This window comes from Mustela nivalis, assembly GCF_964662115.1.
Source record: "Mustela nivalis genome assembly, chromosome: 16".
Lineage (NCBI taxonomy): Eukaryota > Metazoa > Chordata > Mammalia > Carnivora > Mustelidae > Mustela > Mustela nivalis.
This window is the reverse complement of record NC_139035.1, coordinates 43,226,732-43,252,622: the sequence shown is the minus strand read 5'-3', so window position 1 is coordinate 43,252,622 and position 25,891 is coordinate 43,226,732. Positions and strand designations below refer to the sequence as shown.

The following is a 25,891-nucleotide window of genomic DNA, read 5'->3' as shown; positions in this document are numbered from 1 at the left end:
GAATGATAAACACAAAATTTAGGATAGTGCATGGAATGGGTGATGAGGGGGGACATGGGCTAGAAAGGGCACATAGGTGGATGCAAGTTATGGTAGTGGTCTTATTTTTGGCTTGGGTTGTGGGTACAGGTGTCTTCATTAGGTTATTAAAATACTAAATGACTACATAAATAATTAGTGAAGAGAGACATGCATAACCAGTGAAGAAAATGTATCCTGAATATTCAATTTTGTGCACCAGAGAAATAAAGAAAGCTAGAGATGAGAGAAAAAGAAAAATAGGTTTCCACTATTTCTGCCTGTGACATTTTTTAATCTGCACGATCAAAGATAGCCATGGATCTACCAAAACTTAGCAAGACTGTTTTAGATGAGAACTTCCATCGTCAATTTCATGGTCTAAAATTGTCCTTGAACAACACAGTATACTGCATTGGACCCTATGAGATTAAAAAGAAAGTTATCAATCAACTTAAAAATTCTGATTCTGGGGGTGAGGGTGCAGGTGGGGGTGGGGGTTGCAGAGATGGGAGTAAAGGGAAACCAGGCCCAGGGGCCCGTATTCCTCTAGGGGCTGAGAGCCAGAAGTGGGGAGCGCACAGAAGGAAGGTGGGAGGCAGAGGCAGCGGCGACCTGGTCTCCTCTTGGGGTGGGGAGAGGCCGAAGAGCAGCATCATTTCATGAGGGGGGAGACTCGGGGAATCAGCAACTGGGGGTCCAGGATCCAGAGCCCGTGTCCTCTTGGATCCAAAGTGGATCTCACTTTGGGGAGAAAGCAAACCCCTTCCCTCTGAGACTTCTGGGATCCTACAGCCAGTGCCAACCCCACCCAGCCAGGGAGCCCTGGGCCCAGGGCTCGAGGAGGGGGATGAGCCGCGGAACTTCCTCCCACACCCCGGCACCCAGTCCCTTCGCGGTGGCTCGGCCAGGTGGGCGGGCAGGCGGAGAGCCCCACACCCGTGAGTCCCAGGGCGCAGCTCTGCGGCCGGTGCGCCCCGCGCCTCCTCTTGGGCTAACCCGGCTGCTACCGGGCACCCACCCTCGCCGCCCCCCCCCGGGGGGGGGTAGGGGGCTGGCTGGTTCGGACCAGTAGATGAGTCTGCCAGCCCTGCTCCAGCGCGGCTCGCAGCACCCTCTCGCCCCGGGGAGCAGCTGGGATCACCAACGCTATAGCCCTTTCGGAGTCTCGCTCCGCGCCCAAGCCCCCCAGGAAGGCAGGCGGCTCCACCCTGGCCAGCTAGCGATGGCTCACCAAGGGAGCCGTGACTCACTGCGGACCGGCTCCCTCCCCCAGGACCCTCGTCCTCCCCGCGCCCCGCCCCGGGGAGGAATCTCCACCCTTCAGCCGCCGGAGGCCTGGGGAAGCCGGCCAGTTCTCACCCCACCTCATCCTTCCCTTCACCTGGCCTCCCTAACACCCCAAGAGCAACGCCCTGTGGTTTCAGCGGCTCAGCCCCCTGCTCAGCAGGGTTTCTTCCTTTCTTCCGGACAGTCCTGACCCTGAGCTGCCCTCTGCCCTGGTCGCTGGCAGCAGGGAGAACCCCAACCCTGAGAGGCCCTGGCCGCTGGCAGCAGGGACTAGCCCCACACTTAGCCAGGCTGAGCAGAGGCTCCCTAAATGCCGATGATCAGTGCTTGCATGATGTCAGAAGGCTAGGAGGAAACTGGGGTGATTCTGGGATGTCAGCAGGAAAGACCCGGTCTACAACCCCCTAGAAGGGAAGGCCCAGGTAAATTGCAGATGTTCTAACACAGGCTACTACAAGTATATACAGAGAGAACGTCTCAGTCTCAGTTCTCACTCAACCGTGCTGGGATGAGGGGGAGGTAAACTGGAGGGCATCCCCCTGCGCCTCAGGGGGACCTGAGCCCTAGGGTAGAGCCTGGCCTGGTCAGGGGACAAGTGGGAACCAGGTGCTTTCCGTGGCTGCAGTTCCGCTGTAAGATTGAAGGGCTGGAGGTGTGGCTCCATCCAACACTGACAGGTAATAGAATTCTAGGACTTCGGGTCTTAATGGATCCCTGGTTGGGTTAAGCTCAGTATCCTCAGGAACATCTCTGAGCTCTACCGATGTAGTTTCACACAGAGAGAGTGCTTTTAACATCTCCAACACTTATGTGTGAATTCTATACTCTCCCCCAGGTTATCAAAACAATCCTTTGTGATTAGGAACAAATAACCAATGAGGAAACTGACCTCAGAGGTTAAGGGCTTGCTCAAGGTCACGCTGTGAGCTAGGGGCATGGTCAAGAGTGGAATTCAATTAAGGTCCCAGATTCTTTACCCTCTTTGAGTGACTCAGTCATGCTAGGATGTGCCCTCCCATCTACAGCCATAGACAGAATCCACCGCACCCAAGGAAGAGGGGTCAAATTTTATATAAACTGGAGAAGTGGCCTTCCAAACCTCAGAGGAGTCAGGTCCCCATCCGAGACTCTTCATACATCATAACCCACACATTGTAGGCACTCTACAGTGTTCAAAGCACTTCCATATCCATCACCCCATGCGATTCTTGTAGTAACCCTGTAAGTTATTCGGGACTCTATTATCTGGTAGCTTAAGTAGAATGAAAAGGCTACTGTTTAGCAGTTAAGTGACATGTGCAATGACAGCACCCTGTCTTCTTCCTGTGTGGCTGTAGAAGGTTCTGGAAGAACCAATGTGATCATAAGATTCCTCTACATTCATAATGGAAACCCAAAGCATCTCTCTCCATTTTCCCCATCTCTCTCCCTAAGATGGCCTGGGAAGGAGGGCAACTCCCCTGTACACCAGAGGACAGATCACGGGCACTGAGAGGTGGCCTGTCTTCCCCAGAGTCATACAGTGAGGTGACACCAGCTCGTGGATAAACCTGAGACCTCCTATCTCAGCTCTGGAGCCTGTACTGAACACACGCCAACATTCCTCCGATAAGACTGTGTCTGTCATGGAGGCCACCAGGACTCTGTCACTCTTGAATTTATAACAGGCGGTTGGTGCAACCTTCAAGAGGCTGGCGACTCAGCTGTCATTCCCAAGAGGTGTTGTCGAGTCACGTACCACAAGCATCAGTCTGGCTTGTCCTATAGGCTAGATGCTGTCTTTGCTGCTGGTCCTGCATTTGCTCCTTCTCTTGCGGCTAGTGACAGCCTCCTGTTCTTCCTCTGCCCCTCCTTGCTCTATTCTTGGATGAAATTAAAAAAAAAAAGTGTCTTTTCTTTCAAAATAGAGCCACAGATAAAATCTACCCGCCTCTTTCACACATACACATTTCAGAGAAGGCAGGCAGGAAGGCCTCATGGTTCTGTCCTACCAGAGGCCAGTGTGTGAGCACACACGCACCAGGCAGGGCAGCCTTTCTGCCATTCGTGAGTAATTCCACTCCCAGGTTTATAGGGGGCTCGATGTAGAGTGTTCCATATCTTCTTCCAGGACTCCCAGCCCTTACCTGAGCCCCTGTAAAAGCCACTTCCCATGTGTGACTCTCACTTCAAACACAAGTGGGCCTGCATATCCACGTGGGATCCAGACAGAGAGGGAGGGACGGAGCGTCTCAAAGGCAGTTCAGGAGTTGCAAGCTTTCTCTCCTCTCTGATCTCTTCATCCCAGGTTCAGGTTCAGACCTCTGCGCCCCACCCCGGCTGGCTCCAGACTGTCCACTTTGAAGGAAGAGGCTGTGGGCATCTGTATCTTTAATTCTCTTCTAAAATCACACCAACCTTTTGCTTCTGGTTGCCTGCTATTATTAGATTCCCCGGGCCCTATCTGAGACCGAGTTGTGACCCATTCCTCATAACGCAGGAGAATGCTCATGATACAGATAGGATCGGGGAGGAAAAAATTAGAACCCAAACCACGATATTTAGGGGCGGCTGGCTGTCTCAGTTGGTGGAGCTATGTGACTCTGGATCTTCGGGTTGGGGGTTCAAGCCCCCATGTTGGGTGTAGAGATTACTTAAAAATAGAATCTTAAGGATAAATAAAATCTTAAAAACATCAATATTTAATGTGTTTCCAATGTAAAGATATGGATATGCTCACCTAAGATTTACAAGAATACTAGAGAATACACCAAAATGTTAACAGTTATCTCTAGACTTACAGACATCTTATTTTTTCTTTTATGCTTTTCTGAATTTTCCAAACTTTCCAGAACGATCTTGTACAGAAGCAGTAGAGCTCAAACTCTGAACTCGAGAGGCATGGTTTGAATTCTATATCCTCCACTTAGTAGCTATGGCACCTTGGATAAAATATTATTATCTCTCTGAGCCTGTTTCTTCTCTCAAAAAGGGAGAATAGGAATGACCCCTTCCTCACAGAATTGCCCTAGGAGGAAAAGGAGGTCATGCAATTTCAACATTTGGTATGGGTGCCTAATATAAAGTTAGTGCTCAGTAAATGTCCGAGATTTTCACGCATTCCTGTTATTCGGGGGTGGGGAGGTTAGAATCTGTAAAAACACAACGAACTACTTCGCTCAATAGCCACCACTTGGATGAAGAGACACTAGGAAAACAACAAAAGCCCGCCTGAACCTGCCGTGTCTCTGAAAGTGACTAGGACAAGCATAATTGTCATACGCACTGGAGTTTAGATATGTCCTGTCCGTATAGAAGGTGTCCAATGAGGCATGATGACCAAGAGTATGGTCATGATGTCTGGGGAAAGGAAATATAGACTTTTTTTTTTCTAAGAACAAAATACACGTGCACACAAGACTAGGCCAGACCATGGAGTAATTGATCAAACTAAAAGTCACACGCTAAAGAAAAGTATACAAAGCGGAAAGTACAAAGAAAAGATTCGGTGGGTGCGTAAGCCCGGGATGAGCTCCCTGGTTAAGGTCACAGAGGCAGAGCTGCCTGGGGCTCAGACAGGGTGACTAAGGAGCAGACTGGGAAACAGCCCTGACTTCAACAGGGGCACAAGTTAGCTGCCAGTAGATAAGGGACTTTGGGATCGGGACATGGACTGGGCCCGCCCTGGGGAGCTCTGGCAGGCAGCTGTTCACTGCAGTGGCGCAGGAGAGAGCCTAGCTACTGGGAGAATGTGCACCCCACTTGTCCCGGTACAGCTGCGATCCTGGAATGCCTCATGTGACACTGGAACCGTTGGTCTTCCGATGCCCTGCCCCGCTTCGTGCCAAAGATACCAGGGGGCGTTGGACAGCAGAGAGGAGCAAAAAGGGAATTACAGCCATGGCCAAAATTCTAAAATGGAGCCCACTTTGAAATAGTGGCCACAGAGGCATATTTAGACAGTTACAGAGAATTACACTCCCGGCACGGGTCAAGGATGGGGAGACACAGCTTGGCTCGACAATTCCGGGGCACCAAGTCCCTAAGCAAAGTGTCCCAGGACACTGGCTCCTTTTTCTGTTCACACACCCATCACCCCACTCCCCAGGAAGTGACCTCCAGTCTCTGCCACCTAAGCCCAGCCGAGCACGAGACGCTCCCCCAACCCAGGGCCTGTCACCCCATCCTAGGTATCCTTGCCTCCACACTTAGAAGTTTCATTTTTCTCATTCTAGGTTTGCAAATTCAAATGCCTAAGGGACCAGGCAGGCACAAAAGTAAGTGAAGCAGGCTGAGCAGTAGGTGACAGGGGGAGAAAGAACCCGGCAGATGCTTGTTTGAGTGGAACAGCGGCTTGTCGGCTCCTGCTAACTGTTGCCCTGAGAGAGAGGGGGCCCATGGCGTCAGCACTGGTCACTTCTGAGACAAAGCAAGAAACCTGGATTTCTATGTGAAATCTTCAGATTTTCAAATGTTGGTAACCAATTCTCATTAATCCACAGGCTTGTTTGGTAGGAGGAGGCAGATATTTGCAAGTCAAAATGTCCTTGAAGAACATCAAGGTCAAACTGCTCAGATCACACGTGAGCAAACTGAAGCCTGGAATGACAGGCTCAGCAATTTCCCAAACATGATAAGGCAACTCGAATGGCTCCGATCCCAGGTCTCCCCACTTCTAATCTAGAACTCGTGCCTCTAGATGGCCCTCCTGGCAGCAGGAGGCCTTGGCCTCGGGAAGTGCAGAACAGGGACAGTGACGCTGGAAGGAAGAAGGTAAACTTGGCCACAATCTTGACTCTAGTTTAATGAAAAATTTTTATTTGTTTATCTAGTTATTCATCCATCCACCCAACATTTAGTGCTGATCGTCCTATGAACCCAGCACTATGCTAAACACTGGGTGTTCAGGGATGACTAAGGAACCGTCCCTCCTCCCAAGCGGCTCGCAGGCTGTGAGTGGGCTCGGCTGATGCTGTTGCCAGCACCGGCCAGTAGCCCGCCAACCACGCCACCATGGGCCCGCTCACATGAACTCCTGGCTCAAATTTACATCCTTGTTTCCTCTGAAAGCATGTTCCATTACTAGATGCCATCCTTGAGAAACGGGGAGGGGACTGGAGCATGGCCCCCACTCCCAGAGGACCAGGAACACTTAAGCGATCCATAGGAAGCAGGAGAGAGAACTGGGACCCAACCCAGCTGCTCGGTGCCAAGCCCCTCCTGGCTCAGGGAAGACAAGTTCTGCCTTATGTACTTCCTTGGCCGAGCTGCCACCTTATCCCTCCCTGCTAGAGTTTTCTGTGTGCGTATGTGTTGGGAAGAGGGGAGGGGAGGCTCCCTGACTGGGACTCTCCTGCCTGTTTATCAAGGGGTGCTGCTCAATTCCAATGGTAGCGGGAAGTTGACCTGGGTGAGCGAAGAGGAATGACATCCCTGGGTCATGGTGTGACCCAGCCTGGCTTCCTCCATCGACAAGGGATTTCCCAGCACTGGCTCTTAACGGCGTCTTCCTCCAAGGGAGTAATGCAGGGTAGGAGCGCACAAGGGAAGACTGGTTGCTGCCATTCTGTCTTCTTTACCAGGACTGTGGTTGCACAAATTTCCAGCACATCCCTGGAGGGTAAGCTGTCACAGGCAATGATGGAACCCATGCTTAGCCCCGGTGGGGCCCTTGTGGACAGCTGCAGGAGGCTGGGATGTCTGGGCTTTTTGGTTACTGGGAGATAATGGGCTATTATCCTTCTGTCAATGTACTGAGCCCAAAGGTTAGTGGGGAGCAGGTAGGCAGGCTCATGGCAGGATCCATGGAGAAGAGAGAGAAATGAAGGTTTGGAAGAGGAAAACTGAAAATTTGGTGAACACTTAAGCTGTGCCAGTAGCTTGGAACGTGAGAGGATTGAGTCCAGAAGGTCAAGTGATGTGTCCAGGGGCACACAGGTGCCCAGGCAGACTTGAACCCAGTTCCATTGGTTGCTCCCAAATCCTTATATGGTACCATGCTGCTGGGACTGGGAATGCTGACGGGGATGACGGAGAACACAGAGCATTGCATTGCTATGGAGAGGGGTGTGGCTAGAGATCCAGGATTTGGTAAACTCTGACCCCTGGGGCTGAAAACCTAATGGAAATTAGCATTCTTTTCTGTAGCCTCTAGGAACTTGGCATTCATTTCCTAGTTCCAGGAAACAGATTTTCCAGTGTCAGGGAAACCTCCTTCCCCTCCTCCCCTCACAAGACGAAGTTTCTTAGGTCAGATATGTTTGCCAGGAAACAGAGAAGGTTCCGGAACCATAGATTTCTTTGGTCTCCTCCACACTGAGGGACGGCTCCTAATGTCCCCTATCAACACGGACTGTGGGAGCGGAGTGGGGATCAGGGGACTCCCGGTGGGTCACTCTCCAGGGGTTAGAATATTATTACCCTTTTGTCTTCTGACCATGGGATGCCCAGGAGTGCCAAAGCAAAATCCACTCAAATTTTTCCCGGAGTCCTTCCTACGTGCCAGATGCTATTCCGGCTGGCTGGGAAACATCAGGGAACAAAGAGAAGACCCTTGCCCTCGTGGAGGGTATATTCCAGCAGAATCAAAGTAAAACAGTCCTTTTTGGGGGGAGGCCATGGTGCAGGAGAGAAAAGATATGAGTCTCAGTGTCAGACAGGCCTGGGTCAAAGATCAGTCCAGAAGATCTCTGGGCGAGCTACTTAACTCCCTGGGTGTCAGCTTTCTTACCTACAAGATTGGGACATGATGGGGCACCTGGGTGGCTCAGTGGATTAAGCCTCTGCCCTCGGCTCAGGTCATGATCTCAGGGTCCTGGGATGGAGCCCCGCATTGGGCTGTCTGCTCAGTGGGGAGCCTGCTTCCCCAGTCCCCCGCCCCGCCTGCTTCTGCCTGCTTGTGATCTCTCTCTGTCAAATAAATAAATAAAATCTTAAAAAAAAAAAAAAAGAAAAGAAAAAAGTTGGGACAATAGCATGTCCTAATAGTGCTGTAAGGATTAAAAATAATATACATGCAAAAAAGGGGGGGTGGTGCCTGCCTGGTTCAGTCAGTAGAACATTCGGCTCTCCATCTAGGGGTCATGAACCCCATGTTAGGTGTAAAGATTACTTAAAAATAAAATCTTATTTTTTTTTTAAAAGTGGGGTCCATGCCCATGGAGACCAACACTTGACCCTGAGATCAAGACCTGAGCTGAAACCAAGAGTCGGATGCTTAAACAACTGAGCCACCCAGGTGCCCCCAAAATAAAAGCTTAAAAAATAAATCATGTATACACAATGCCTGACATATAGCAGGGTTCACAAATGCTGATCTTATTTTTCTAGGCCTTCTAGCTAGACACCCAGATTCTGGGACAACAGAATCACATGTCCTCTGGTTAGAGGCTGAGACCAGGGCATCATGTCTACAATGTCCTGGACACTGTTTGGTGTGGTGGAGAGAGTATTTGGCTTTGAATCCACTACGTGAGGTCAAAGAATATCCCCTCTAGAAATACCTGCTCCTTCCTAGAGCCACTGTTGAAGGGGGAGGCCTGGTGGCCACATCTTATTCCTCCCCACTTCCCTCCAGCAGGCCACAGATCATTGGTGCCTGTGGACTCAGGACCTAAGCCACAGATCATTGGGGCAAGGGGGGACACGGGACCTATGCTGGAATCAGCATCTCTCGGCATCCCTTCGGACTGAGCGACTCTGTTCATCTACTTGGAGAGCTAAGCAGGAAGTTCATATGGATTCAGAGGCTGACCCCGCTGCCTGGGTTGACCACAGTGGGTGCCATGCCTGCAGACAAGGGAGCAGAGGAGAAGGGAGGGCACACAGCCCCAGAGAGAAGCGCCCACCCAGGGGGGCTACACTTTCCCCTACTAAGGTCTGTGATATTTTTCTATAAACTTCTAATAAAGCCCCCCCACACTTTTTCCTGCTTTGTAACCAGATGAACTAGAAGACGAATCCTGTACCTGCTTCAGAAGGTGGTTGTTGTGACATAATGTGAAAGCAGCTGGCATTTAGCTGACATTCGATAAACGTTGTCGAATCTCCCCATGTTCCTGTCAACCAGTCAGTCACTCGCTTGGCAATGGAGAGAGGAAATCTATGTATGTTTTAGGCTAGGGTTGGACCTCAGCCTTCATTAATCTGTAAAACGAAGACTTGACAGCCTGTTGCAAATATTACCTGCGCGAACCCTAGGATCTAGCTCATAATGAATGAATGGTGTGTCAGACTATCATTTCTGCTGCTATCGCTGTTGTTGAAGACACAACTCGTGTTGTGTTGGGGCTTGATCTAGGCAAGCAAGGAGGACTCAGGGAGAGCAGCCTCCCGAGCGGGCAGTGAGAGAACAGAGAAGGATATGCTCTGTAGTGGCATCAAGGGGCCGGGCAGCAGAGAGAAGGAATGGAAATGAGCCGTGGCAACACCCAGGGGGGCTCAGGCAGTTAAGCATCCGACTCTTGATTTGGGATTAGGTCATGATCTCGGTCATGAACTCTTGACTTGGGCTCAGGTCATGATCTCGAGCCCTGCATCAGGTTCGGTGCTCAGTGCGGGGTCCGCTTGAAGTGCTCTCTCTCTCTCTGTCTCCCTCTGCCCCTGCCCCTGCGCTCTCTCTGTAAATGAATAATAAAATCTTTAAAAAGAAAGAACGAAAGGAAGAAAGGAAGGAGCAGTGGGGAATGGGGGGAGGTCCTGGAATACGAATCCTTATGCCTACCTAGCACTCACACATCCCCAGCCATTCAGCGTGTACGCCAGGCTTTCCCCCACTGCGTTTCCTTTGTCCATCACAACACCCTATAGGGCAGATCAGGAAGGGTAATAATATACACACATTATAGAGGGGAACATTGAAGTTCAAAAAAGATCTGTGTCATAGGTACCAACCAAATCTACATCCACTCTTTTATCCGGTGATACCACAGTGCCTCTCAAAAGTAGGAGAGAGGGGCTGAAATGGGAAGTCAGGATTGGAAGAGAAACTGGAGGATTTCTCTGCGAAGTTTGTTTTCATTCCAAGGTCTCATTTAGATCCTTTCTGGGCATCCCAGCAATGGAACGGCTCTGCCCAGTCCAGCTCAGGGGCTCCTGGATGTAGTAAGCAAGGAACTGCAAACTCAGACAACACGGTGCGGGTGTGCGGGGTAGGCTAAGGATTGATACAGCAGGTAGATGGATGCCCAGCTTCCGCACTGCGCCCTGGCCCGGTAGATGACTTCCTCTGGTAAAGGACAAGGGCACAGCCTTCACCATCTGGCCAGAAGTCCATAGGTAACATGGGGCTGCCCAGCAGTGGTGTCCAAAGCCCTCTCTCAGCTCAATGATGTATGGAATCTAGGCCTTATGTTTCTGAGGTCAGAGGTTTTCCTATCCCGCTCTCCAGGGACACAAATTCAAGTTCTCACCATCTGGCCAGAAGTCTATAGGTAACATGGGGCTGCCCGGCAGTGGTGTCCAAAGCCCCCTCTCAGCTCAATGATGTATGGAATCTAGGCCTTATGTTTCTGAGGTCAAAGGTTTTCCTATCCCACTCTCCAGGGACACAAATTCAAGTTCTCTGGAACACTGTGCCATTTAGGGCTTGCTATGGGCCCCAGGGCTCATGACACTTGCCCTTGAGCGGAAAGGAGGTGATTCTTGGCCACTCTGCGTCCTGGACATGACCTCTCCCTAAATCCTAACGTAGTGCCTGGCATACAGTTTGTGCTCACGTCATGTTTGTTGAAAGAACAAATGAATAAACGAACAAGCAAATGAATGACAGATTGGCCTGACAATCACATCAGCCAGTGCTGTCTGTCACATGACAGCAGCCCCAATCTGCTGACTCTTAGCCCCCAAATCAGAGCTCTGCAGCCAACCCAGCAGAGGGGGAGAACAGAGGGTCTCCCCTGCACACTTCCTCTGACCTTTCAGAGATGCTATGCCCTGTGGAAAGGAAAGGGCCATGGTTATCCAGATGGGGCAAGTTCTGCCCACCCCTCCCCAGGCCTTCGGCTCCCCCTCTCAATCACCTTTCTTCTCCTAGCTCCAGGCCCACTCACTGGGAGGAGCCGCAGAAAGTTCCAAGAGAGGAAACCCAGCTCCATTAGGAGCGCCACAGTGATGAGGGTGGGGCCAGCAAGTGCTTCTCCTTTGCATTTTCCTCAGTGCTAATGACCTTGATTGTTAAGAAAAGCAGAAACAATAACAATCATGGCACAGCGCTTTTATGGTTTCTGACATTTTCCAAAGTGCTTCTAACACATGACCTCACCATGCCACTACACGCCATCCTTGGAAGGGCCGGGCTGGTTCTCTCTGTGACTTGGGTAGAAAGACTGGGTAGTGAGGAGGTTGGGCATTGATCTGGGTCACATGTATGGCACTGATGGGATCAGGGGCCCAGCCACAGACATGGAGTGGGGAGAAGTGGGGTCTAGTTCCGGCTTGGCCTCAAACTATCAAACTCACTAGGTGTCCTTGGGTGAGTAAGTCTCTGGGTTTCAGTTTTCTCCCTTGCGAAAGAGAGCAATGGCCCCATTCCCCAACTCTGTCCATCTCGAATGCCCTGGCTCAGTAACATAAACAATCCACTCCGCCCTCCAGGCCAAGCCTGGTAACTTGCACCAAGGTCAAGGGAGCCCCTGGAAACGTGGATGCCAGCTGTGTCCGTCCTAGCATGCTAACAGATGTCATCTGAGTGTGTCCCACAAAGAAGGCTGTGGTACAGACGGCAGGGAAGAAACGTCAAAAAAATAATCCTAATGGTCCACAAGCACGAGGAGACCATACACGCAGAGGGCTACTACTGAGGCCAGATGCCATCCTGACTGCGACCCGGGTGCTGGCTCAGACAAAGGCTGGAGTCATTCCAGCGGGGGGTGAGGGCGGGGGACTGGGGTGGGTGGGCAACAGACAGCATTGGACGTTCCATGATGCTCAGTGTCCTCTGCCCTTGGCCGCATGCAGCAGCCCAGCTCTACTTCCCAACCCACCTCCCCTCCCCCAACCTCAACTCCATCAAATCTATCCTCTCTCCCTATTCAGATCCCATCTGGCAATCACCTCCTCCAAGAATAATTCCAGGTGAGCCCCGCGAAATTCCCACTAGTACCCTGCAGACCGAGCATCACTGGGTCATGTGTCCTGGGCCAGATGAGGCTTCAAGTGTGCGATCCTGCTTTTGTCGGCCACCAGACTGCGGGGTGGGGGGGCAAGGAGACGAAGAACAGAGTGGGTACTTCTGATTTGCTCCTTTCTGACTTTTGTCCAGCCTTAACTCCCAAGACATGAGGCAGGGCATTCGGGGCAGAGGAATAGTAGACTGTGGATGGACAGCACTCCCCTCTTTCCCCTGTGGGCAGCTGACCTGGTCAGTTACGAAGAAAGGCTAATGTTGGAATCTCGGCCAGAGTCCGGACAAGGGTTTGGCCGATGTATCTACCTCCAAGGCCAAAAGTCTGGATTGAGAGGGAGGGCAGGCTGGCCCAGCAGATGGCCAAATTTCTCCAAACCCGACACACAGTTCGGATGAAAACATCTACCTCACAGCACGGAGTACAGTCACTGATTTCCAATAACTGCTAACGTTCCTGCGAGGCTGCACCATATGAGATTGCCTTTTATAGGTCCAAAGTGGTTGCATCTCGGCAATTTCATATGGTCCGTGGTTCAGTCTCATACCTTTGTCACATTCCCTAGGACAGAGCAAACCCCTGAAGGCTTGGACCTTCTGTATCTCTAGCTGATTTTCCTTCATTTCTGGCTTAGGACAGAGCAGAATTGTGGCTTTGAAAGGTACTGCATAGATACATCTTAATCCACCATCCAGGCAGGTGAGGTGGGGGTGTCTTAGGGCCTGTCCTACTCCCGAACTTCAAGAATGGCTGTCCCCAGGACAGATTCCTTTACGACTCCTTACCTCTGGTCATCCTGATAGAAGGACTCAACTTGGTGACAGGCTTCTGTGCTACATTGTGCTAGGCCTTAAGATAAAAAGAGTTCAGTTTGGGCACTGAGAATTTTACCCTTTTGTAGAAAAGGAGCCTTGAATCAGAAATGCCCTTGTCCAACCAAGCCTGGTTTCATTTTACAGCGGGGGAGACAAAGGCCCAGAGACATCACTGCCTTAGTCAAGGTCACACAGGAAGGCCAGATCACCAGTTTTCTGACTCCCGGTCCCATGCTCTTCTGGCAGGCGTGGCAGCACCCGAGGACAAACTCTGCCCTGTCTGCCCCCTTTCAACTTCCTGGCTCGTGCTCTTACAGGCTCCCTAGCAAGACAGAAGGGGAATTGACTAAGGGATCGATAGCCCTCCCCTGCATGAAAAGAGCCCTGAGTCATGCCAGGGTTTCCAGGGAGGGGACAGAGAGACACAGAGAGAGAGAATGGCAGTCCTGGAAACCTGATCTCTCTCCAGAGCTGGGACCAGGCTGGAAAGGCGGGGGTGGATAGCACGGTGATGATCTGGGTCACTGACAGTGCAGCGGGTACAGGTCCCTGCCAAGGAGGGCGGGGGGCGGGCGTGGGCCCGGAAGGCCTTGCTTAGCCCAAGCATGAAGGCTTAGGGCAGGCACTGCCAGCTTCTTTGAGAATCACCGAATTACAGAATTCAGAAGGGATACAAAAGGCTGGTTAGAAACAGCCTTGGGGCCGACAGTGGACTCCTCCTCTCCTAGCCTGGGACCCCTCCCCAAAAAGGAGGTGGATGATTCTGAAAGCCTGCAGCTCCTACGCTTTCTCAGCTGGCCCGCAGCATGGTGGGGAAATGCCTGCTCCCACCTGTTGCCCCTGGCCCAGCTGGCCCACCCAACTGTGCCCAGCTGCTCCCACCCGGAAGTTTGGAAAGCGTGGTGCTGACAGCAGTGAGGGAGAGAAGGAGGACCCCCAGGGGAAACCACGCTGTCCAGATGCCCCCTCCCTGTGTTGTATGGGGCTGGGGGAACTGAGAAAGGGTGGTCCTGTGGGTCAGGAGTCTGGGAGAGGAGAGAGAGGAGTCCGGGAACCTAAGGGTCCTTCCTGGGTATTGATGTCTCTCCCCAGCTTAGTATCAGAAAAACTCCAAAACTGAGAAAAAAAACAGTACCATAAACAACTCCAGACCCTTCACTGAGAATCACTGATTGCTACTATTTTGTACGCACATACATACCACACACCCTACTATTTTTGCTGAACCACTGGACAATCACCTGCAAACCCTTGGCCCCTAAATACTTTTGCATACTCTCTAAGAATGAGAATATTCTCTTACAAAACCATTCTCATTACCACTGTGACATCATTAACAATTAATAATGACATATCATCTCATACCTGTCCCAGAATGTCTCTTATGGTCTTTTCTTTTTTTTGACCCAAGATCCATTTAAGGTTTATTCATGGCCTATGGCTATAATGTTTCTTTAGCTTCTTTACATCTGGCCTGGCTTCTGCCTTCCTGCCCTTCTGCCTTGGCACACAATTTCAACGTTTCTACTAATGACATCCACTTTTTTGAAGCCTCAGTCCGCGGTCACGTGGAATGGCTCACATTTTAGATTTGCCTGTGGTCTCCTCACGATTAGATTCCAGATAAGCATTTTTGACAAGACTACAGGTGACGTCTCACTCATCAGGAGGAATTCGGCCTGGGTGGGCCCGCTAGGGCCGATGTTTGGTTATTGGGTTATGGGGATCAGTGCTGAATGTCCCCGTCGCAAAGGCAGGTATTTCATTTTGCAGGGAGTAAGTAATTCATGAGGTGACAGGCACTGAGATAGATCAACCTTTCACCCAACGGGTTTAGCATTCATTAGTAAAGCCTGGCGCGTACCAGCTACTACATGAGGGGTCGCAAACTGGGAAATGTCAAGGTCTGTCAGTGCCGCCATCTTTCAATAGTTGGCATCTTTGTGCTAAGCGGTTTCCCTCCCTGTCCCACTTTAACCATCAGAATGGACTCGCGGCATCTTTTATTCGGTGTCTCACAATCTACTACTCTTATTCTTTTCAAGGCTCAATGTGTCCCAAAACTGCATTCGGGGGGGGGAGCCTTCTGAAGCCAACTCTGGTGTCCTTTGGCCACGAGCATGTTCTAGCTTTCTGGCATCACATGATTCACGTGTATGTCCCCAGTCCCACACTTAGAACCTGCCATTTCTCCAGGGAGCACTGCTTTCTGGTTGGGGGGGGGGGCAGTGGTCCTTAGAAAGAAACATCTGGGAGCCAGATGTGCTCACCGTTACCGGGTAGCACTGCTTCTAGACCCTTCCAGGGAATAGGCCTAGGAGTTAAAGGATCATGGGGTTCTGCCTCACCTTCCCCAGTTCTGTATTTCTGTCTCTTCTTCCATAGTGAAACCCTCATTTCCAAAGCTATCAATATGGCTACTCATTAGATCTATCCTATAATAAACAAAAAACTGTTTCCAATTTCTGACTCCAACCATGACTAATAACACATTGATAAAGTAAAGTTCAAGACTTTTTTTGTAGTTCTTTTTATACCAAGAATATACATTCCACTAAGCATTGAGGCATTACACCAAAAAAATTACTTGAATTAATTATTTTCTTTGACGAGTAATCAAATGGACATTCAGTTAGGTTCATTACTTCTGTTGCGGTCGGTTTTGGGGTTTACTGTTTTCTTTCTCTGCGATCTAATTTAACTGGTAACTATGTAAAATATTTATACCGGTACAAAACCCAAAACTGCCTAAAAAAGTGTCATAGTAAAGTTTCATTCCCATCTCTATCTCCTCTACCTTGTTCCCACCCACCCTACAGGTAACCATTTAAATTAAGTTCGGGTTTAACCTTTGTATGTGTTTGTGTGTGTGTGTGTGTGTGTGTGTGTGTGTGTGTCAGTGTGAGTGTTTGCAAAAAACTATTCTTACTTCTCTTGCTTTCTCAATGCAAAGGTGGCATACTACACAGACTCTTTACCATCTCGTATCTTCCATTTAACATATGCTAGAAATCATGTCATATCAGTTCACGGAGCTCCTACTTTTTTTGGCTGCATAGTACTCCAGTGAGTAGATGTGCTGTTGTTCATTCAGCCAGTCTGTTAAAGATGGCCATTGGGTAGCTTCCAGTGATTTCCTTTCCTGTTACAAATATGCCTTAAAGAATCACCTTGTGCATATGTCTTCTTCTATCTGTGAATGTGCATTTTCTGGATAAGTTCCTAGAAGTAGGACTGTTGGGTAAATGCGTATGCTGTTTGGTTAGATACTGCTGGCTTGCCCTCTCTAGGAGTTGTACTGGATTGCACTTTTAGCACTGACTTTGCAACCTAGGTGGATCCTGGGAGAGGTGTTCTAAGCTGAGAGTTTCCTTGAGCCTCTATCTGAGAGTCCTTGACCTCCCCACCAGTAAAGACACAGCCTCACACTGCCCCTGCCCTAGTGATCTGGCAAAGGGGTCTCACCGATGCCATCCCAGTTCATCATCCTGAATTATCCTAGAGCTTTCTGTACTTCACTTAGGAAATCAGAGCACGGAGAAGGGATGAAGCTGAAGACATCAGCCAGAGAGGAATTAGAGTGGGGAAGGCAGTAGAGAGAAGGGATCCTTGCCCCTTGCTGCCTGATTCTCACCTCCCTTTTCTCTCCTTTGGTCTCTCCACATCCCCCCCCCCCCCGCCCACTCCCCAACACAACTTGGCTCCAAGAGCTCCTGTGCTGACCAGGAGCCCTTGGCTCTGGTCCTAACTGGATCCTGCCTGGTTTCCCTCCCACAGGACTGTGGGCTGACCGCAGTGGGCTGGCTTAAGGTGGAGGCAGAATCTAGAAGTCCCTGTCATTTCTCTTTTAACACGTGCAGAGGAAATAAGTCAGTGGAGCAAGCCTGGCTCATACCAGGGAAAGAGGAAAAAGGCGACAAAGAGAGATGTTGGGAGAGGAAGCACAAAACATTCCACACAAACCTTGGAGACTCCAGCCCCAGGGGCTGCTCTTTTTCTATGACCCACTCTACAGAAAGGGGAAAAGGGAAATGAGCAGGGGAAAGGAAGTCCTCCCAGTCTGACCAATGATGGGAATCAAGTCGGAGGAACAGGGACCTAGGCTGGGAAGGGAGTGCTATCTGAGGGGTAGGCTGGGGGAAGACATCAAAGTGCTAGAAGAATTCCTCTAGGGAAAGCAGTGAGGGCTCAGGGTCCAGCATTCCTCTTCAAGGTCAAATCAAACACCTGGACAGAACACCTGGGTCAAACACCTAAGCCAAACATGCTCCTTAAGGTCCTGGGGAGCCAGAACAACCGCCCTTCTTTCCTCCTTACAAAGCTTCATGGATCTGGAAGGCCCCAAACAGGCAGAGTTTATCCATGTCTTTGGGCACTGGGTCCCAGACCAAGAACATAAACCAAAAGAGAAAAGGGCCCATGAGGATTACTGGGAGCAGCTAAATTCTTGAAATAGAGGCAGTTTCCCGTGGAATGTTGAGTAGCTGACAGGTGGCAGCTGAGTCCGGGCTGGGCCAGTAGCCCCAGGGGCTCTCTTCCCTCTGAAGACCCTCCAGCCCAGGCTGGGGAAGACTGAGGCTCCCAGCATCATTGCTCAGGGACCGCCACCCCCTCCTCCACACCACGTGCCTTCTCCCGGCACTCAGACCCTGGGCAAACTAACTGCTCTCCTTCTGCCCTTGACTGGGCGTTCCCATTTTGACTTTGTTCTGACACCAAAGACCACAGAGATCGGACAAATCTGACTCAGCCACTCCCTCCCACCATTACAGCGGGCGCAGTCTTTCCATTGTGCGGAGGGGAACTGAAGCCCACAGGGCCAGCTAGGCATCAGCCCCGAGGAGGGGCGATTCTCCGGCTCTCCCGAAATGTCACTCCTTCTTTCAACAAACGTTGACCAAGCACCTTGTAACATGTCAGGTACTGTGCTGAGAGTCCCGGGGCTAAGACTGTGCCTCCTTCGATCTAGCCTCGAATCCAGACTTGCCCTTGAATCCAGCCGGGGACACGGAGGTGGCGGCGGGCCGGGGAGGGGCTGGAGGCTCAGCACAGGCCGGGAGGCAGCAAACCTGGGCTCGGCGGCTCCGGCGCCTCCCGCGCGGAGTACTCGCGGGAAGGCAGCGCCGGGGGGCGGAGCAGAGCTGCGGGAGAGGCCGCGACGGGGCGGGGCGCCGGCCGCCAGGAGCCCGGGGGCCGCGGGTGTGCTGCAGCACAGGCGGGAACAGAGGAGAGGTGCCCCCATCGCCCAAGCCCTGCGACTCCAGGCCTCGGCGGGGTCGGGGGATGGGAGAGCCGGCGCCTCGGCGCGCTCTAGATAGGGACCTGCTCCTCGGGGACTAGCCCTCCCCGAACCCACCAGAACCTACCCCTAGTCAGAGCACTGAAAGTAGGAAGGCCAGCCGCTGAGATGGTGGGATTATGGACCCCCGCGGTGGCAGGGCGCGCGGGGGGAGGGGTGATTTCGGGTTGAACCTCAGCAAGATGGTGGCAGGGGGATGGGGCTCCCCAGCAGGAGGGGAGAAATGGATCCTCCTCCCCCTTTCCTACAGAGCAAGAGCACGGATCCTGTCTTCGGTCACCTGCCCGTTGGGGAAGGCCTCACTTCATTCTCCATCAGGAGACAAGGAGGGAGAAGCTGCCTGGCCTTGGAGTGCACTCAGATCAGTCATCCAACGCCTCAAAATAAAAACTGGTTCCTGTTGCTCCCTGGGCCCCCATTTAATCTCTCCTCCAACAGTCCTTTGCTTCCTTCTTCCCAGCTGCTAAGCTCCCACCTTTAGTACCCGTCCAACCAAACCAGCTGGGGCAGAAGGCAGGTGCTTCCTCCCCCCCCCACCCCTCCCCCAGACCAACACCGCTGATCCGTCAGCTTCAGGTCCACGACCCACCTCCCAGCGCCCGCTCCCCACGCCACCACCCCTAGCCAAGCCGGACCCCCTCACTAAGCCACTGGAGCCACCACCTCCTCCTGCCCTCCTCCTCCTTCACCTTTCCCCAGCCAGCCCGTCCTGACCGCCTAGGCGCTCCCTCCACGGTTTGTCCCAGCCTAGGATGACCCTGGTCTCTTCCCTTTCTTCCACGGAAAGAGAGCCGGCGCTGAGGGGGCTGCAAGGGGGCTTCGGAATAGGAAGGGCAAGAAGGGGCAGCTCTGGGGAGGAGCTCTAGAAGGGAGGGGAGGATCTGCAGCCTCCCAGCCAGACACCCCACCCAGAGGAGATGGCGCTGTAGCCTGGGATTCACTTCCCCTCCCCCGCCGCGTCAGTTGCGTGCCCGCGATTTCTCCATCCGACATCCCCCCTACCAGGCCAGCCGGCGCCGACACCGCGTCTGCAAGTTGTTGTAAGTCCGGCAGGAATGCCCGGGGGAGGTGCCTCTGGCCAGCAGAGTGCCCACTCGCTCCCGGGATGCGCAGGCCACTCCCGCGTCCCCCCCACCCCGCCCCACGCAGCTGGAGAAGAGCGGTGGGTCCTTCGGAGACGCGGGAGTGCGGGAGGCGGGCCTCGCCTTGGGGAGGGTGCCAGCCGGCCTCCTCCACCCCAAGAGCCAGCCAAGTATGTGAGGGAGCGAGCGTGTGCAGGAGAGCGGGAGGAATCATCCCAGCCCCATTTCCAGCTCTTCTGCAAGAAGGCGCCCTGGCTCAGGACGCTTGGGGACCCTCCCCAGGATGCCTGTGACCAACCCCCAGCCGCCCAACGCTCACCAGCTCCACAGGCACCAGCCCTGGAACTGCAAACTTTCCAACTTCACCCCCTGCTCTTTCCTCCCCCGTGAGACCAGAGATGTGTGGGGCGGTGCCCTCAGAGACACTCAAACAGTTGGTTCTTGACGCTCGGCACACACTCAACAACAGCGGGGCGAGGGAACTCCCAGCTTTTTCCACAGCTAATTATAGACGTGAAAGTCTGAGGATGTTTTGCAAGCGGCAGAGAAACTGCTGAGGTTTCTCCACGAAGCTAAAGAAATTTAATTTGTGAATTTGTGCACTACCCTCCCTACCCCCCAACTTCTCCAACCTCCACCCCCCCCCTCATGAGCCCCTCTCCCAGTCCCTCATCGCAGGCCCTCCTTCCTGTTGAAAATTTCTTACTCAGTTTTTTTTTTTTTTTTTCCATCTCTCTTTGGGGCTTTGGAGAAAGGGAACAGACGCGGAAAATATTTTTGCAACAGTTTTCCATTCTGCGTCTCATTCCCAAGCCAAGGGGGAGGGGGAGGGCAGGAACGGATGGAGGGAAATAAATGCTTTTTCCAAAAGCGCAGTTTGAGTGTGAGAAAGACAGTCTCTCCATCGCCCTACCCCCCACGGCCCAGGAATGACAAAAACTAGGAAAAGAGAAAGAAATCACTTGTTTGATTTACGCGGTCTCTCAGAACGGAATCTAGGAAATACAGTGTTTGACAAATCTGTGCGTGCACACACACAGACACACATGCACACACACAAACACACACACTCCAAACCCAGTGGCAAGAAACCCGCTAGGCAAGAAACATGCTAGGGAGTTTTAGAAGCCATTGAGAGCAAAGAAAGAAACAAAGTTTGCAAATCTCGAGTCAATTCATTCTCTGCAAGCCTACCTCTCTTTCTAGCAAAGATCCAGGCTTCTTCAAGAGGGACTCTCCCTCCGGGTTTCCATGGACGGGGTAGGATGGGGGTGACCACCCACTGGTCTCCCCAGTGTGGCAACCACGTTATTGATGCTGGCTTTGCTCTCTTGCCTTTCCAGCTACCGCCGGGGAGTGGGCTGGGTCTCCTCCCCCGGCCAAGGGAAGGACCGCTCAGGTTCCGGGAAGAAAATGGGTGCTGGACCGGTGTCTCTGGCCTTGCTCTCCTCAGAGGGATGGTTCCCCAGGAAGTTCGTGCTTTCCCCCTCAACCCCCAGCTTTGGACGGTCTCAACAGCAGAGCTCTCCTAAGAAAATGCTTGTCATGGCAACAGCTCCAGCCAACTCCGGCCAGACTCTTGCTCACCAGCTCCGGAGCATTGAGGGAGGAGAAGGGGGAGGAGCGAGAGCTGGGACGGAGGTGGGGCTTGGCTGGAGGCCAGACCATTACTCTACTGTTAAGGTGGCACGATTTCGAGCTGCAGCTGCTTCCTGGTTTGTCTTAAGGGGGAATGGAGAAATGGAGGGGAGGAATCCTCTCTTCTCTCGGGTTTCCTCCCCGCCCTTGCTGTCGCTTGTGGGAAGGAAAGTAGGGTGGGGGGTGGAGGTGGGGAGTGGATGTGGGTGGTGGTGTTCTACCGTTGCTGGGTGGAGGGAAAAAAAGGAAGCTTCTGCCGGAGGTTGGTTTCCTGCAGCTCCGAAGGGCCTCTCATCCTCTTACTCACTTGGACCCAGGACCCCAAAACCCAGGGTGTCTGCTGCACCTTGGTCACTGGCCCTCCACTCTCCTTCCCCCGTCTCAATAGGGGGCTCCCTGGAGGAGAAGGAATTGCTTTGGATGCACACTCTTTGCTTTCACACAAACTTCACACACACAGGATCCTGGGTCATATTTTGCTCCCTCTTGCCTCCCTACCTACCAGGGGCCCATCCACAGTGCATGATAATAGCTGCTTTCTTATGAGCCCTACTGTGTGTGGGCTAAAGCAGAAAAGCTTTGCATGCATGGTATTATTTCCGATGCTCCCGGCAATCTTGGCAGGCACTTATTATCATCCTCATTTCCGAGTTGGGGAAATTGAGGACCAGTGTCTGGCCCAAGGTTATACACATGGTTAAGGACAGAGCCAGGATGCAAAGCTAAGTCAGACCGACTCCAAAGTCCATGAATTTTCCTGTGCTTGTGTCCTGCTCCAACACACATTTCCATGTTCATTTGCCCTCACTCCGGCATCCATGCACACTTATACACAGCCTATAAATTGTTAATCACGCCTCCACAGCCACACCCCCACCAGCACTGTGCAAGAGTGCCACCCATAGCTTTTGCCTGGATTTTGATTGTAGCTTTCAAGTACAAACATGTACCATCCACTGATTCACACAACACATCTACATTGACTGATCTATTCCCACACCTACCTTGGCACACCACTCATTCATGTTCATGTGCTTCTGGAAGGCACGTTGATCTATACTTCACAGGTTAGGGTTGTCAACTGTGCAGTGAAAAAGGTGACCCAGCAGAACTTCAGGGCTTCGGGAAAAGGCCTCTTAGATCCATTCAGCCTAATCCAGCCCTTCACACCATCTCTGCCCTGCTTTGCATCCTGTCTTCCCCGCCCCAGGACGGAGAACCATAGGCACAAGGAGAAACAGACTTGTGAATTAGACTCCTAGGGTCTACTTTCCTTCTGTCCTTTAGCATTGTCTCTGATTTCCTAACATTTGGGTCCTTTTCTCCTCTCTTTACTTTCCTATCCCGCTGCTTCTCAGTAACTCATACTCATCCTATTTCTGAACCCAGGGAAAGTTAAACAGATAAAAAGAAAGAAACTGTTTTAGATTTGTTACGCTGGGCACAGAACTTAGAGCTCCCCAAGATGGAGACTGTCTGGTGTCATCCATCCGGGGAACCAGGTCCAAAATAAGCCTCTGCCTGTCCTGTGCTGCTTCTCTCCTGCCCAGCTGGTAGAAGATTGCAGGGATAAGGGGGAGCACATAGCACCTTCTATGGAAACCATCCATGGAATTCTTTTTTTTTTTTTTTAAGATTTTATTTATTTATTTGACAGAGAGAGAGATCACAAGTAGGGAGAAGCGCAGGCAGAGAGAAAGGGGGAAGCAGGCTCCCCGCTGAGCAGAGAGGCAGATGCGGGCTCAATCCCAGGACCCTGAGATCATGACCTGAGCTGAAGGCAGAGGCTTAACCCACTGAGCCACCCAGGCGCCCCTATCCATGGATTTCTTTCCAAGCCTCACCTAAGGGTGAGTTTGGTTTTCATTCACTCCCCACCCTCTCCCAACTTCTTGTGTCCCTTCCACCCCACCTCCCCCAGGGCATTCGGAGGACCTGCTGGCAGGGATAGGGACGTACCTTGTTAGAGTTTGGGAAGTCCTACCCAAATGTCAGCTTCAGGAGCCCAGATGGGTTGTTGGGGAAGACATGGGAATGGAAGGAAAGGACTCCACGAGCAGGCTTCAGATTTAACAGCTTGTCGGGCTTCCTGCTGGATTGCCATAACCTGACATTTCAGAGCCCAATGAGTGTCAGTTGCATCTTTATCCTGAGAAAGCCAGTCTCCAGAATGGTGCTTTAAATGTATTAAAGTATATTTTAAGCTTGTCTGCAGTGACTGTGCGTGGAAGCATTGCCTAACTGTTCAGTAAACTTGTCTTGGGGGAGTAACAAGTTAGGCCAGATGTGTGGTCCCATTAAAGGAGAAGTCGACTTCGGCTGCCTGGTATGTGGGGGCTGAGACATGATGTCAGTTGCTAGCTGGTTAGTATGTGAAAGGCAAGATCCTCTCTTCAAACTCCCTGGGGAGTTTTGGGGAGACAGGCTTTGGGGGGGAGGTGCCGCCAGAGAGGCTCCCTTGTGTGTCCCACCTCTGGCTGGCTGGTCCTCCCTTCTCTCAGAGCCCAGGGCTGCCCCCTGCCCAGGTGGGGGTGGTGGGATGAGAGAAGAGGAACCCTCCACCCCATTCCAGCCCCCAGCCCTTGTGGAGGCAAGAGGGGAGGATGTGAGAGGTGGGTCAAGGTGACTTTAGGGGTCTTTAGCCTGATCTCTGCAGCTAAGCCAGCCACAAAAACCTGTGCTTTCTGGAAACCCAGAAGCCTCCGTGGCTTATTTCTTCCAGCAGCAGGCTTGAGGTCTAGAACAGATAAAAATCAATCGACCCATAGAAATAACCACTAAATGTAAGACAGTGGATTTGTGCCCCTCCCCCCACCTTGGCAAGATGGAGGGGGTACGTCTACCCACAAAGGTTCCTGCCTGGGCTGTTGTGTATAGCTGATACTGCCCCAGCCTCCAAGGAGGCCCCTTTTCTTCTTATCCCCACCGCTGGGCCATGGCCTCCCTGGAGCAAGCCAGTCTGGCAGGGTGGCCTTCACAGAGGACCCTGTCCCCACCCCTCCTCTCATTTGAAGAAAGTGCATTCAGCCTTGTCTCTCCCTTAGGTGTTTAACAGAATATGTTCGTCTGGCCCCTTGAGAGCTCCCTCAGGAGTTCCCCAGATCACACTGGCAGATTCTCCTCTGCGTCTCTCCCTCCTGGGGGATCAGCTGTTTGCCTGCCTAGAGCAACAACCATCCTCTCCACACCTACACGGCTTCTTTAAGACTATCTTTCTTCTCACTGTTAACAAGGGAATTGTCATTTTACTAGTGGTCCCACCCCTAATTGGCCCAAACTGAGCCAATTAGATCCTTTCCTGGGATTTTTGAACTTAGGACCACGGAGAGAACAAGGTTTGCTTCCCTCCAGCAGAGGACACTGTGAGGTGCGAGCCTCCTGAATTTTCAGCGGCCATGTTTCCTGCACCCAGAAGAAGGCGGCCTGTGGGAAAGAGTAAAGCTTACATGGGGAGAAAGGCTGAAAGGAGAGGGGAAGAGTGAGTCCTGGCAACATTTGAGTCAACTGTACCTCATATCCCACTGTGCTCTTCCTGTTCCTATGAATGAGCTGGTTATGTGACTCATTATGCATGCATAAGCTACACTAATTTGGGTTTTTTGGTCCCTGGTACGAGGTGATACAGAAAGTCATATAGAAACCCTTTGAGCTGGTATCTACCATTCAGGCATACTCATTTCAGTGAATTTTATTCATTCATTGTATTCATTACTGGATACCTACTATTCAAATCAGGATGCATTTCTTGAATGTTGAACGGCTTCAACATCCACTGGGCCCAGACAAGATGCACAGAGATAATAAAGCTTATAGTTTAGGAGAGGAAAAAATATATATTAGTAGCGTAAGTAACCACAATAGAAGGTGTTATAGTTGTTCTTTGAAATATATTTATTGAGTGCTAGATAATACCTGTTAAAAAGTGAAGTGTGAAAATATAGTAGTCCCCCCCTACTTTTTTTAAAGATTTTATTTATTTGACAGAGAGAGAGTATAAGCAGAGGGAGTGGCAGGAAGATGGAGAAGGAGAAACAGACTCTCCATTAAGCAATTAGCCTGAGCTGGGGCTCATTCCCAGGACCCTGGGAACATGACCTGAGCTGAGGACAGCTGCTTAACCAATGAACCACCCAGACGACCCACACTAGTACCCCCCACCCCACCCCACTTATGTTCCAAGACCCCCAGGGGACACCTAAAGCTTTGGATAGTACTGAATCCTAGCTATGTTATGTTTTTCCCTATATGCACCTACCTACATACCTATGATCAAGTTTAATCTGTAAATTAGGCAAGGTAAGAGATTAACAGCAATGACTACCATACTTCTATGGACACAGGGACTGATTTCTTCTGACAAGAATGTTTGAAGACTCTAGGGACGCCTGGGTGGCTCAGTGAGTTAAAGCTCCTGGGATGGAGTCCTGCATCGGGCTCTCTGTTCCGTGGGGAGCCTGCTTCCTCCTCTCTCTCTCTCTCTCTCTGCCTGCTTCGCTGCCCACTTGTGATCTTTGTCAAATAAATAAATAAAATCTTAAAAAAAAAAAAGAATGTTAGAAGATTCTAGAAAAGAGATGGTATTTGGAGATACCTGGAAAACCTTGAGGAGTAAGCTTTAGTATGTTTTGGAGGAGTGGGTGGGGTAGA

General features: G+C 51.5%; 1 protein-coding gene and 1 long non-coding RNA gene across 7 annotated transcripts in view; one reads left to right on the top strand and one right to left on the bottom strand.

The window, feature by feature from the left end:
- Nucleotides 1-21,249, bottom strand: part of ATP2B4 (ATPase plasma membrane Ca2+ transporting 4) — a 93,663-nt gene extending 72,414 nt beyond the window's left edge. For 3 of the 6 annotated variants that reach the window (XM_082703082.1, XM_082703083.1, XM_082703081.1), the window contains exon 1: nucleotides 20,801-21,231. The gene's annotated coding sequence lies outside the window, so the exon portion shown is untranslated. Of the gene's footprint in view, nucleotides 1-19,526; nucleotides 19,899-19,925; nucleotides 20,069-20,800 lie in introns of those variants that run through there. The other 3 variants (XM_082703078.1, XM_082703079.1, XM_082703080.1) reach the window with 3 other exon arrangements.
- LOC309849990 lies at nucleotides 18,152-18,935 on the top strand. The gene is made up of 2 exons (XR_014304006.1): nucleotides 18,152-18,611; nucleotides 18,775-18,935. It is a non-coding gene; the product is annotated as an uncharacterized lncRNA (long non-coding RNA).
- Nucleotides 21,250-25,891: the final 4,642 nt, after the last annotated feature.